Source organism: Equus przewalskii, chromosome 10, assembly GCF_037783145.1.
Source record: "Equus przewalskii isolate Varuska chromosome 10, EquPr2, whole genome shotgun sequence".
NCBI lineage: Eukaryota > Metazoa > Chordata > Mammalia > Perissodactyla > Equidae > Equus > Equus przewalskii.
In genome coordinates this window covers 22,793,135-22,805,667 of record NC_091840.1, presented here as the reverse complement: position 1 = coordinate 22,805,667, position 12,533 = coordinate 22,793,135, and positions in this window count along the sequence as shown.

Here is a 12,533-nt window from a genome sequence, read left to right as displayed (position 1 = left end):
TATCTCCTCCGGTCCTCAACCCAGCCCTGTGCCAGGGTTATTATCCTGCTTTGACAGAGAAGGAAACTGAGACTCAGAGGCATTACATAACTTGCCCAAGGTCACACAGCTTGTCAGGAGTGAAGCCAGGATCCTAGCCCAGGTCTGTCGGCCTCCAGTGGGTTCTCCCTGCTGCCAGAAAGTCCTCCTCCTGGAAAAGCAGGTCTGGGGTTGGGGTTTTCAGTCAGAGCTCATCAGGATCCCCAGAGGCAAATCTATTGTCATCTGCCCTCCTCCTCCTCACCCATCTGCCAGGCAAGTCACAGGTGAGCTCCCCGCCATGGCCCCTACCCCAGCCCCAGGTGCTAGCTCAGCCTTGCCTGGCTCCCCGCCTCTCCCTGGTGCCCCCAAGGTGGCTCTGAGGTCACCCCACACCCCAATGCCTTCCATTCTGCATTTGCAGATCTCAGAATGCATAGGAAAAAGCAGGAAGAGAGAGGAGGTCAATTGAAGGTTGGAAGCAGGGGCTCTGGTCTTGGGCAAAAGACTGGGGAGCCTGGTTATCTCCTTCTATTCAAATGAACCCTTTCCCTAACTCCCACCCCTCACCCCCAGAGACAGCCAGAGCCTTGCTTAGTTAATGAAATACAAAAGAAGGAATCAGGGAATGGGGGGTGGCTCGAGAGCGCTGGAAAGCAAGGGAGAGAGGAAAAGTTGGGTCTCTTCCAAAGAGTTAATGTTCCACAGTATGATCGATTAGGTGTCAGATGTAATTTCAAACCAATACAAGATGAATGGCATAATTTTCCCTCTCTCATTTTAGACAGAATTAAGAATCCATTAGCTAACACAAATTTTTGGCAAGTTTAATAGGAGCTCAAATCTACATTCAGAGGAAACGCTCCCCAAAGCCTGTTTCAAGCTTTTACTCCTCAGGCCCCTTGCCTCCAATGTCCCCTCAACTCTCACAAGCCCTCTGTTGTCTGTCCACACATGCAGCCCTCTCTCCCTTCCCATGGTCCCCCTCCCCAGCGCAGCCCAAGATTAACTGGCCTGACCCCTCTCACAAAGGCCGGGCCTGCCCACCATTGTCTTCTAGTGGCAATGGGTGAGGGGGAAGGGGCGGAGGGGCTGGCAATGGGCCCAGAAAAGGGAGGAGGTTGCTGAATTGGCCCCAGGCTCCAGACAAACCCTGGAGAGAGGGGTGAACTGGGGCTTTGGGGCTAAGTCTCAGCTACTCCTCAGTTTCACCCCCAGAAAAATTCTTATTTTTATCCTAGACAAACATTGCCCAGTTTACATGGGGGACGCAAACCCCATTCTTCCTCAATATCTCTCATATTTACAAATGTTAATCCACAAAGTAAACCTGAGAGGAAGAACAGCTATCATCCCATTTTACAGATGGGGAAACCGAGGCCCAGAGGGGTTGATTGGAGTCAGCTGGGTCCAGGTTGGAACTTGGCTCTGCTACTTGCTTGCTTACTAGGGTCCTAAGGCATTTACCTCTGGGCCTCAATTTTCTCATCTGTAAAATGGGAAGAACATTTGTACCCAGCTCATAGGTTTATCCTAAGGAACAAATAAGAAAGCTCTTGATAAAAGAGAGTCTTCATGACTGTCCATCCCGGTGGAGGTGCCAAGTGTCCTCTCTGCACCAGCCTGTGAATCAGCTCCAGCCCCTAGCCTCCGAGCTCACAGCCTAGTGGCGGAAACAGTCAAGTCATGTAGACCAAGCCCTGCCCCGAAAGGCAAGAGAAATTAGAATAATAATTATGGCAGCTTACCCTTACTGGGTACTTACTCTGTGCCAAGTGTGGGAGCAAATTCTTTGACACATAGTAACTCATTTACTCCTCACACCTTATCAGATAGATACTATTATCCTTACCCCACTTTCCAGATCAGGAAACTGAGGCGCAGACAGGTAAAGTTACTTGCCTGAGGTCACCCAGCTAGGAAGTGATAGAGCTAGAATTCCAACCCAGGCAGCCTGGTCCTAAGGCCTGTGGCTCTTTTTTTAAAAAAAAGATTTTATTTTTCCTTTTTCTCCCCAAATCACCCCGGTACATAGTTGTGTATTTTTAGTTGTGAGTCCCTCTAGTTGTGGCATGTGGGATGCCACCTCAGCGTGGCTTGATGACCGGTACCATGTCTGCGCCCAGGATTTGAACTGGTGAAACCTTGGGCCGCCAAAGCAGAGCACGCGAGCTTAACTGCTTGGCCACGGGGCCGGCCCCGGGCCTGTGGCTCTTAACCTGAAGCGAAGCAGAGGTAAGGGCTGGAATGTTGGAGCACCAAGAAGTGATCAACCCTGCTCTGGCATCTGCGAAAGCTTTGCAGAGGACAGTGGGCTTGAATTAGGTCTTAACTGATGAGTAGGAGTTTACCAGGTGGGCAAGGAGAGAAAGAGTGTTCTAGGCAGTGAGAACTGTGTGCAAAGGCTCAGAAAGAAGTCTCAACGTGGGGAATGGTGAGTGCCAACCAAAACATGGGGTTCTTGTGGAGGGTAGCAGGAAACAAGGTTGAACAGGCAGGTCAGGTGCTTTGTTCTGACAATCCTGCTCTCAAAATTGGGAAGTCTTTCCTATTGTCTAACTTTTATAGACAGTCTTGCATGCCATGCTCAGGAGTTATGACTTTTTCATGTTGTCATAATAATAGGTAGAGCCAGCATCTTCCATGTACCAGATGCTTTATATCAAGTGCCTTGTTTCTTCATTATAATAACCACACAAAGCGGGTGCTGTTATCCTATTTTTCAGATGAGTAATCTGAGGCTCAGGGTTATTAGGTAACTTGCCCAAGAGACATAGCTAGAAAGCAACAGAGCTAAGCATCAAACCCAGGTCTGACCCCAGAGCCCAAACTCTTAATCACTCTGATTGCTGTGTCCTGGTAGGCAGTGGGGGACTTTGGAGGAATTTTCAGCAGGGAGTGATGGATTTGGATTGAGTTTTAGAAAAAAAAAGAGAGGTTAGATTGGAGCAATGAGACTGGAGGCAGGGAACCCAGTTAGGAAACCATTGTTCTGGTCCAGATGGAGAATGATGCGGGGAAAGGGCCTCCCTCATCTATGGGGCTGAAAGAGAGGGCCTCCTGAAGCCTAAGTAATAATAATCATAATAACACTAACTATTAAGGGCCCACCTTGTGCCAGGAACTTCTCATAAGCCATGTCCAACTCATACAATCCTGTAGGCCAGATACTGTTAGCCTCATTTATAGATGAGAAAGCTGAGGCTCAGAGATGTTGACCACCTTCTCTGGACTACACAGCTGTGATCAGGCAGAGCTGGGACTGGCCTGAAGCCCTAGCCTTTCCTTCCACCTTACTGCCAGAGGGCGGTTGTGCCACACATCAGAGGTCAGCTCTTCTCTCTTGACATGGCTTAATATTCCCTGGGATACGTATGGAGCTGGCCCTCCACTTTGGCCCCAGCAAGTGACCTCAAACTGAGGGAGGTAGAAAAGGGGATGAGAGGGAGTGGAGGAGAAGAGAAGTTGGAGAGGGATGAGCTGTGGAGCTCTGAGGGGAGAGCTGGCAGTCATTTTTACCTGTTACTGACCATTCAGGAAGATGTACAGGAGGGCATGCAAGAAGATGAGTGCATTTAATTCTCTTAGCCCTTGAATGGAGAAGAAGCTTCATACCTTTACTTAATTTCCTAACTTTTGAGAAGTCCCTCCTGCTATCTAACTCCTATCCTTCCTAATAGTCACAAACAACCCGAGTTGCCAGTTTCAAGAAAGAGCCCCTGCTCCTGCATCCCACTATGAGGACATATCTCGTCACCTTCCTCGTGGGGTCCGGGGATGGGGGAGTATTGTGCCTACTCACCTTTATGTTACTGCATACCCAGAGGTGGGGTGGGGGTGGCTAGGTTCCAGGGCATCCCACTAAAAGGAGGAGATGACCAGGCCGTCTGGCTCAGCCTCCCCTCAGCAGAGAGAGGAAGGAACAGCAGTGTCTGGGGTGGGAGGAGGAGACCTGCTGGAGCCACAGCCTGAAAAACAGACCCAGGGCTCCTGGCTTGAAGGAAGGAGGGTCTCCAAGTTTTAGTGAATTCCTCAGCATCATGCTGAGGGTATATAAAGGAACTCATATCCCTGCCTGGGCTAGACATTGCTGGGGCAGAGAAGTCCTGGTCAGCCCAACGTCACCCTGAGAGAGGGAACTTGGGGAGAGGGCTGCAGAGAATATGCAAGAGACAGATGGTTTTGAGGGAAAGAACTTGGGCTTTGGAAGCAAAGGGGTTCAAGTTAGAATCTGAGCCTTCTTTGCTGCAAAGGCAGAAGTACCTGCGGTGAGTTTGCTCATTTATTTGACATATTTTCATTGATATCCTACTATGTGCCAGGCACCATGTGAGGCTCTGGGATATTTCGGAAAGAGATCCTTGCCTTCAAGGAACTTACATTCTAGCTGGGAGACAGACATAACTTAACAGTAAATTATATTTATGTTAGAAGGTAATAAGTGCTATGGGGCAAAAGTTCATGAAAAAGTGATCTAGATTGGGGGGTGGAGGTTGCTATTTTAAGTATGGGGTCAGCGTAGCCCTCATTTGGAAGGGTAGCATTTGAGCTAAGACCTGCAGGAGGTGAAGAAATTGACAGTGTGGGTATCAGGGAGCAGCCAACAAACAGGCTATAAGGCAGGCTTGGGCCTGAAGGGGCCTGGAGGGGTTGAGGGAGACCAGTCGCAGGCAAGGTCTGAGCGGGAACGGAGGGAGGTACAGACTGTACAGGGTCCCATGGGCTTTGATACAGACTTTGGTTTTCTCTGGGAGTGAAATGAGGAGCCCTGGCCAAATTTCCAGCAGAGGGAAAACATGATCAGACAAATGTTTAAAAAGATCACTGTAACTCCAATAGGGAGAAGAGACTGAAGCTGGGGGAGGGGGCGGGAGAGGCAAGGGAAGAAGCAGGAAGACCAGGTAGTTGCTGAATCTGAGTCTCAACTTTCCCATCTGTCAAATGGGAATAAAAATGTGTCCCGGGAGTTATGCGATAAAAGATTTGTGGGCATATCCCCAGCCTTTAGCCGTTTCAATGAAGTCTTGTTGAATGAAAAAATGATTGACTGTCATTCCATGCCCTCCTCACATACGTAACTCCTACCCCAGGCCCTGAAACAGTTCCTCAGAAGATTCTAGAAACCAACAAACCTGGATTCTCATGATTAGCCACTCTTCTTCATCTGTAAAATGGGGATAATCGTACATACTCCCCAGGGTAATTGTAAAGATTAAATATAATAACGTGTCTAAACCTGTATCGCCCAGTTGGGAGCCGCTAGCCACATGTGGCTTTTTAAATTTAAATTAATTAAAATTAAATAAAATTTAAAATTCATTTCCTCTGTCACATTTAGCCACATTTCAAATGCTTGATAATCTCTTACTAGCTAGTGACTACCACACTGAACAAACAGAAACAGAACATTTCCATCCTTGCAGAAAGTTCTGTCTGACACCGCTGGTCTAAGCACCCAGCTCAGGGCCTAGCCCAGATTGTATGCACAATAAGGGAGCACCGTCACTCACGGAGGACTCCAGTAGTGAGACTGGTCATCCTCCCAATAGCCTGCCAAAGACCATCCATTGGATGTTCTCCAGGGTGAGGTCTGAAAACTGAGTGGGGAAGAGTCAGGGGCTGGTCAGCGCAGGAGGAGAGAAGGAGGAGGGACAAGTCTACAGGTTAGGGAGCTGGTGTTAAGGGTTGCCCATGAGGTGGAGATGTGTGAAACATGTGTCTGAAGCAGGAAAGAAAAGAAGACCAAGAGGAAAAAGGGAGAGAAATCCAGGCATCCAAGAGCTGGACCCCAGGATGGTCTTCATTGCCTTTCCCTAGAGAATGGATGCCACTTTTGAGATCCCTGATCTCAATACCTTTATTATTGAGTGCATTCATTCATTTGTTCATGCAACATTTGTTTATTGATCATCTACTATGTCCCTGGGCTTGTCCTAGGTGCTCTGAGTGCTACTATAAATAAAGCCCCCACCTGCAGGGAGCTTGTGTATGAATGTGGGGTGAGGAAACTAGACAATAGACATAATAAATGCATAACATACATAGCAAGTTAGGTGGCAATATGTACTAAGGAGAAAAATAAAGCAAAGAAGGATGGGGAAAGAAGGTGCAGTTTTGGATGGGGTAGCCAGGAAAAGCTTCTTAGAGAAGGTAATGTTTTGTTTCGGTTGCCTAGGGGGTTTGGGGAAATGGGGAGTGAGTGCTAATGAGTATGAGTTTCTTTTCAGGATGGTGAAAATCTTTAAAATTGATTGTGGTGATGGTCACACAGCTCTTCGAATATGCTAAAAAACCATTGAGTTATACACTCTAAATGAGTGAATTTTATCAAAATAAAGCTGTCTTTCAAAAAAAATCACCTGGCTGCTGCACCAAAAATAGACTGAGGGGGACCAAGGGCGGAAGCTGTGGTCATCCAGGAGAAAGGGGACAGCGACTTGGGCCAGGGCGATAGCAGGGGGGCCATGAGAAGTGCTCAGATTCTGGATTGATTTTGAAGGCAGAGCAGACAGATTTGCTTTTCAATCAGGTGTAGGGAGTAAAAGAGCATTGTCAAGGATTACTCCAGAGTTTTGGGCTTAGGAAGCCAGAGGAGTTGAAGAACTAGAGTCCTGGAAACAGAGCGGGGCTGGCTTGCGAGCACCAGTCACCAAGGGCAGCACCAGGACTCTGCAAGGAGGCAATATTATTAGTTAGGTTCTAAGACCCTGGCCTTTTAATTTGAATTCCAATCCTACCATATTGCAGAACTTTCTGCAGCATCAGTTTCCTCAGCCTGTCTTCAGGGAGCTGCAAAGACTGATTAGGACAGACCTGACTCATTTAAGGTGCTGGGAGAACATTTGTTCCTTTTCTTTCTCCTTTCTTCCTGACCTACCTGAGACAGCTCTGAAGCAGGAGCCCAGGAGGGAATGAGGAAGGGAAATATTGCAGACCGTAGGCCCCAGAGAGAGTGCTGGGCTGGCGTCTGGGCATTGCTCCCAGCTGTCTGAGTCCAACAATGGGGAGAGAAGTGGGGGAATATGCTCCTTCCCCTGAGCCTGAACTGCAGGCAGCCTGGGTCCTGTGCCTCCGCCTTCTCTGGGGACAGGAGGGATGGTGCCTACACATTTAGAGTTGGCAAAGGATGATCTCCTAGCCAGTTTTCCCCAAGCCAATGGGAGATTCTAGGAAGCCTTTATTTACGCCTCAGAGTGGATGCTAGGTTAATACAATGATTTGAAAGGTGTATTTTTCAATTACATTTAACGAAAAGATTCTTAGTCAGGTAAAATATAATTAGGAGGCTGCTGGGAGACAGGCCTCCTGAGAGGAAGAGAGAGAGATGAGACAGACCCCTAATGGGGCAGATTGGAGTCCAGAGTATAGGATGTGCTTGCCTTTCCCCTCCCTCTTCTAAGGTGTCAAACTACTCATCAATTCAGCCATTCGAATACATTGACTAAGTAACTACTTCATGTTGGGCCCAGAGTTTACTGTGGGGACAGAACAAGTGCTGTGGTCCCTGCCCTCAGTGAGCTTACAGACCAGCAGGAGAGGTGGACAAAAAATAAGTCAACAATTAAGTAAAGTGCTTTAAAGGAAAAACAGAAGGCTGAACTAGAGAATAACTGATGGATACCTTTGGATTAAGGCATCGGAAAAGTTTCTCATGGGGGTGAGGGGAAAAAACTAAGACTTGAAGGAGCCAGGCCAAGAAAAGGAGCCAGACAAGAAAAGAGTGGGAGGGAGGTGAGAGGATTGGTTGGACCAAGAAAGCAGCCCAGCGCCCAGGTTGGAAAGGTGACCTTAGTGTTTGCAGAGTGAAAAGAAAGACCAGTGAGCTGGGGCATGGAGAGAGAGAGGCAGAAAATGATCCTGGGGAGGGAGGCAGGGACCAGCTCCAGCTCGTAAGGAGTTTGGATTTAATCTATGTGCTAAGGAAGCCACTGCAGAGTTTTAATCCAAAGAGTGAAAGGCCCACCTTATATTTTTTTTTAAATTACCCTAGCTGCATTATTCACAATAGCCAAGACATGGAACCAACCTAAGTGCCCAGCAACTGATGATTAGATTAAAAGATATGGTATATATATACAATGGAATACTGCTCAGCCATAAAAAAGGACAAAGTCATCCCATTCACAACAACATGGATGGACCTTGAGGGTATTATGTTAAGTGAAATAAGCCAGGCAGAGAAAGACGAACTCTGTATGACTCCACTCATAGGTGGAAGTTAACATATAGACAAAGAGAACTGATCAGTGGTTACCAGGGGAAAGGGGAGGTGGGGGGAGGGCACAAAGGGTGAAGTGGTGTACCTACAACATGACTAACAATAATGTACAACTGAAATTTCACAAGGTTGTTAGCTATCATAATCTTAATAAAAAAAAAAATTACCCTAGCTGCTGTGGGAGAATGGATCAGAGAAGGGCAAAATGGGAAGCTACAGCAGAGACCCAGATGAGAGATGATGTGACCTGGCTTAGGGGGAAGCACTGATGAAGGAGAGAAGAGCCTGGACTTGGGGTATATATGGGAGTGAGAATCAGTGGTTCTTGGTGAGAGTCTATAAAGAGAGTGAGAGGTAGGGAGAACTCAAAGACGACTCCCAGATTTCTGGTTTGAGCAACTAACTGGGTACTGCCATTTATTGAAATGGGGAAGCCAAGAAAAGAAATGGTTGGGAAGACATGTGGATAAAGAGTTCAGACTTGGAATGGAGACCCTCTAGGGGCTTCCTTGGCCCTAAAGGATGAAGATCTGGATGCCCCATCACAAGGTGGTCCCCTTTCACCACTCTACTCTGTTGTTTCCTAGCTTGTTCTTCAGCTTTTTTGGGTGTCTAACTTCCATTCCTCTGCTGAACTTGGAAATGCATGCCTCTTGAGTTTGCAGAGATAATTCTGTCAGTCCCAGCTCCCTTTAACTGCCTAAACTCCTGAAATTCCACCACTAAATTCACACTATACTCATATTCATTGAGCACACACTGTGGGCCAGACACTGTGCTGGAAGCTTTGACCACATTATTTCATCTGATCCTGCTAACCACTCTTTTCATAGTATTAATATAACAATACTAATAGTGAGAACTTAAGGATGACTCTCTTGAGCTAAGCCCTTTATATGAATTGTCATATTTAAATCTCACTGAGAAATAACCTGCCGAGGGTCACACAGCCAGTTAGTATTGAGACTGGGGTGAGAAATATGGGACTCTCTCCAGTATACCAGACTCTCTGGGGGGATGAGGACTGCATGGGTGATGGAAGGGAGGAGCCACTTGGATGCCTTTCCCTTTCCCCTTACTTATTTTTTCCTAGATGAAGCACAGAGGCAGCGTTATCCTCCCAGACTTGCCTGGGTGCAGAGAGCAGACAACTCTGATGACAACCCCAGGGCCTGTGGAACAGGGAAATCTCCCTGTTTCTTCAGGAAGGAACAATTTTTGTAGGAGCTACCAGACCCTTAGAGTGGTTGCCTGGTATCATAGGAGGGAAGTGCCCACCCATGTAATGAGGGGTCCTGTTCTGTAATTCAAAGGGGTGATTCTTGCTTCCCCCATCCTCTGAGAATGGCTTAGGTGTTTGTGTATGTGTGTGTGTACATATGTGCAGGAACTGGTGTGCAAAGGGCGAGGTGATTTGCATGTGTGTGCAAGCCAGAATGAGCCTGCCTTCTGTGCATTCGCCTCAGGATATGTGTGTGTGTGTTGGGGGGTGGGGGGGGGCGGTAATGGTTATCTGGTTGTCTTGGCCCTCACACAGGTAAGTAACTTGTGCATTTACTCATGCATATGCCTGTGAGTGGAAATGGCCTGGCCCCAGAGTTGAGCTCTGAGCTCAGCTCCCCACCTCTTCTTGCCTGTCTCCAGCTCCCTGCATCCCCTACCTCCTCCCCCCTCCACCACCATGCCGGGCAGAATGCCCTCAGCCTGTGCCGGCTGGCACACATGCCACATGGTGCCTGGCGCGCGTCTAGGCAAGGATGACGCCCCCAGGCCCGGCTGGGATACTAAGCCACCCGCTGCCTCCCCCACTTCCAGAACGGAGCGTCCCCATCCCGTCCCCTTTCTCAGCCAGGGACACAGGGAGCAGGCGGGGACACGGCACAGACAGATACAAACACACAGATGCACCCAGAGACTCCCACAGGCGTGTGCCCCAGAGAGGCACAGATAGACACGTTCACATAGGCTCGGGTACACTTACATACACACTCACATACGCCCAAAGACACTCTTGGGCATTCACCACTTGCGCAGATCTCCATAGGTTTCGGTCCAGCCAGTTAGGCAAACCCACCTGATGTCTCTGTCCGTGGTGCTGAAACCAGACCGTCCTCCTTAAAGAAGAAAGAGACAGGGAAGAGATGGGAGGAGACCTGGGATGAAGGATGGACAAGAAAGGAGTTGAGGAGACAGATGAGAAGGGAGGGAAAAATCCACAGATAACGGAAAGGGATAGAGTTGAGAGGATTCCAGGGGAACCAAGGAATGCCTGAACACTGGGACTAGGAGAGGGAAGTGAGGATGAAAGGTGATCTCAGCTCCCTATCCCTGCCGAAGTGCAGGCTCAGGCTCAAGGATTTATTGGCCTTTCCCCTTTAGGACCAAGAATGGAAAGATTTTGGTAAGATTACCATGGCAGGCGAGGGACCCTAGATATGTGGTTTCTGTGGCCTCCATTTGTCCCTTTCCAAGTGCCTCCTTGCCCTGGAAGATCTTAAAATAGTAAGGGAAGGAGACAGACACCAGGAAAGCCTGATAACGACCCTGCAAATAGCTCCCCAATTTGGATTTCTTATCCCAATTTGTGCTGGGCAAGTGGACAACAATGTTGATCTGGATTTGTTCCGGGGATTGCAGGGATTTAGTGACTGCTTAATGCTTATCCACAAGATCGGATTATGGGTTTCTATCTCCCTCTCTTGAGACAAAAACTTCCCTCTGGTGGGATTGCCTAGTAGGGATGGAACCCCCACCAGCAGCCCCTTAGTTGTGAAATTTATGGAACATGAGTAACGCCCACTTTCCTGGTTGGAGGGGGATTTTCAAGGACCAAAGGGCATAACTAGGCAAGAGGGTATGAAGGGGAAGACAAGGAAGAGGAAGGGGAGGAAAGGGGAGGAGAAAGAATTGTGGAGATGGATGACAGGATGAAAAAGGAAGGGAAGAGGAAAGAGATTGTAGAAAGAGGAAGGAAGTGGGTGGAGATGCAGATGGCAGGAGTGAAACGGGGCATGAGTGACCCAGACAGACCCAGAGAAAGGGCAGAGGAAGTATGCCAGGTGGAGCATATTGCTTCCCTTGAGCTTCCCTGGGGCCCAGATTAGATTGGAAGTCCAACCTAGTCTTGCAGCTGTTCACAATGGCATCCTCCACCCAGAGCTTCAAGCAGAAAGACCTCATGGGCCAGGACTACATATGTGAGAAGGAGCTGCCCTAGCAAAGAAGGTGGGGTCAGATGTAGCCAAGTCTGTGTGTGCAGTTTCCTCACGGGTGGGATGGGGAGAGTGGGTGCCTTCTTGGAGCTGTTTCCATCTATTTGCATGTGGGCAGTGGCAGGAAGAGAAAGCCACATATGTGGGTGTTCAACAGAGAGTGGAGACTGGGTTGAGGGTGAAGAGCAGGCAGAGGAAGAAGGGATGCATTAGGAGAGGAGTAAGTGGAAAAGAAAGGACAGTGGATCTTCTAAAAATTTTTTGATCTTCTAATTATTCTCTCTTTTTCCTACCAAGAGAGAAGAAGCCAGGCCTGGGGTGAAAGCTGGGCATGTGTGTCCCAGTGTTCTTGTCTGTAGCATAGATATAATGAGAGTCCCAACTTCATAGGGTGGTTGAGATGATTATCAGCTAACGTATAATGCTTAAGTTAGTTACTGATACATAATAAGCTCCAAATATATGTTAGCTTCCATGTTGTTGCTGTTGTTGTATCTTGATCTTGCACTGGGATCAAATGGGAAATCTTTATTCATGTTTAACTAGACCTTTTGTTACAGCCTCAGGCTCAACCTAGGTTCTACCTTTGGGCAGCATGGAGGACCATGATTTCCTAGCTCTTCAAGTTTATTCCTGAAGAGAGGGAGCCAGGACACTTTCTGGGGTGAATCCTATGGTAAGGAAAGTATCAAGGTCTAGGGAACAGTGTACCAACCAGGGAGGGGCTGTCAAGGATGTTTTTCTGGATTCCTGAAAAAGCTGTGCTCCAGGCCTAGATCAGTGCCTCCCTACCCAGATCGGAGTCTCAGCACTCCATCCTGTTCAGTTCAGGGTCCCTGTCCCCACTGAGGCCTGTATCTTTCCACTGTATTCAGATAGCTCCAGCCATTTATCATGCATACATGGGACACCATGCCCTCCTATTGCATATAGATGTGGACATGTGGTTCATTTCTTCCAGATTGTTCTTCCAACTCCAATCCCTTCCCTTTTTTCTACCTATGCTTCTGCTCCTTTCTTGTCCCCTTCTTCTCAGGAATCTAGTTGGAAGGAAAGGCATTCCCTCACTACTTAGTGGGGTCAGA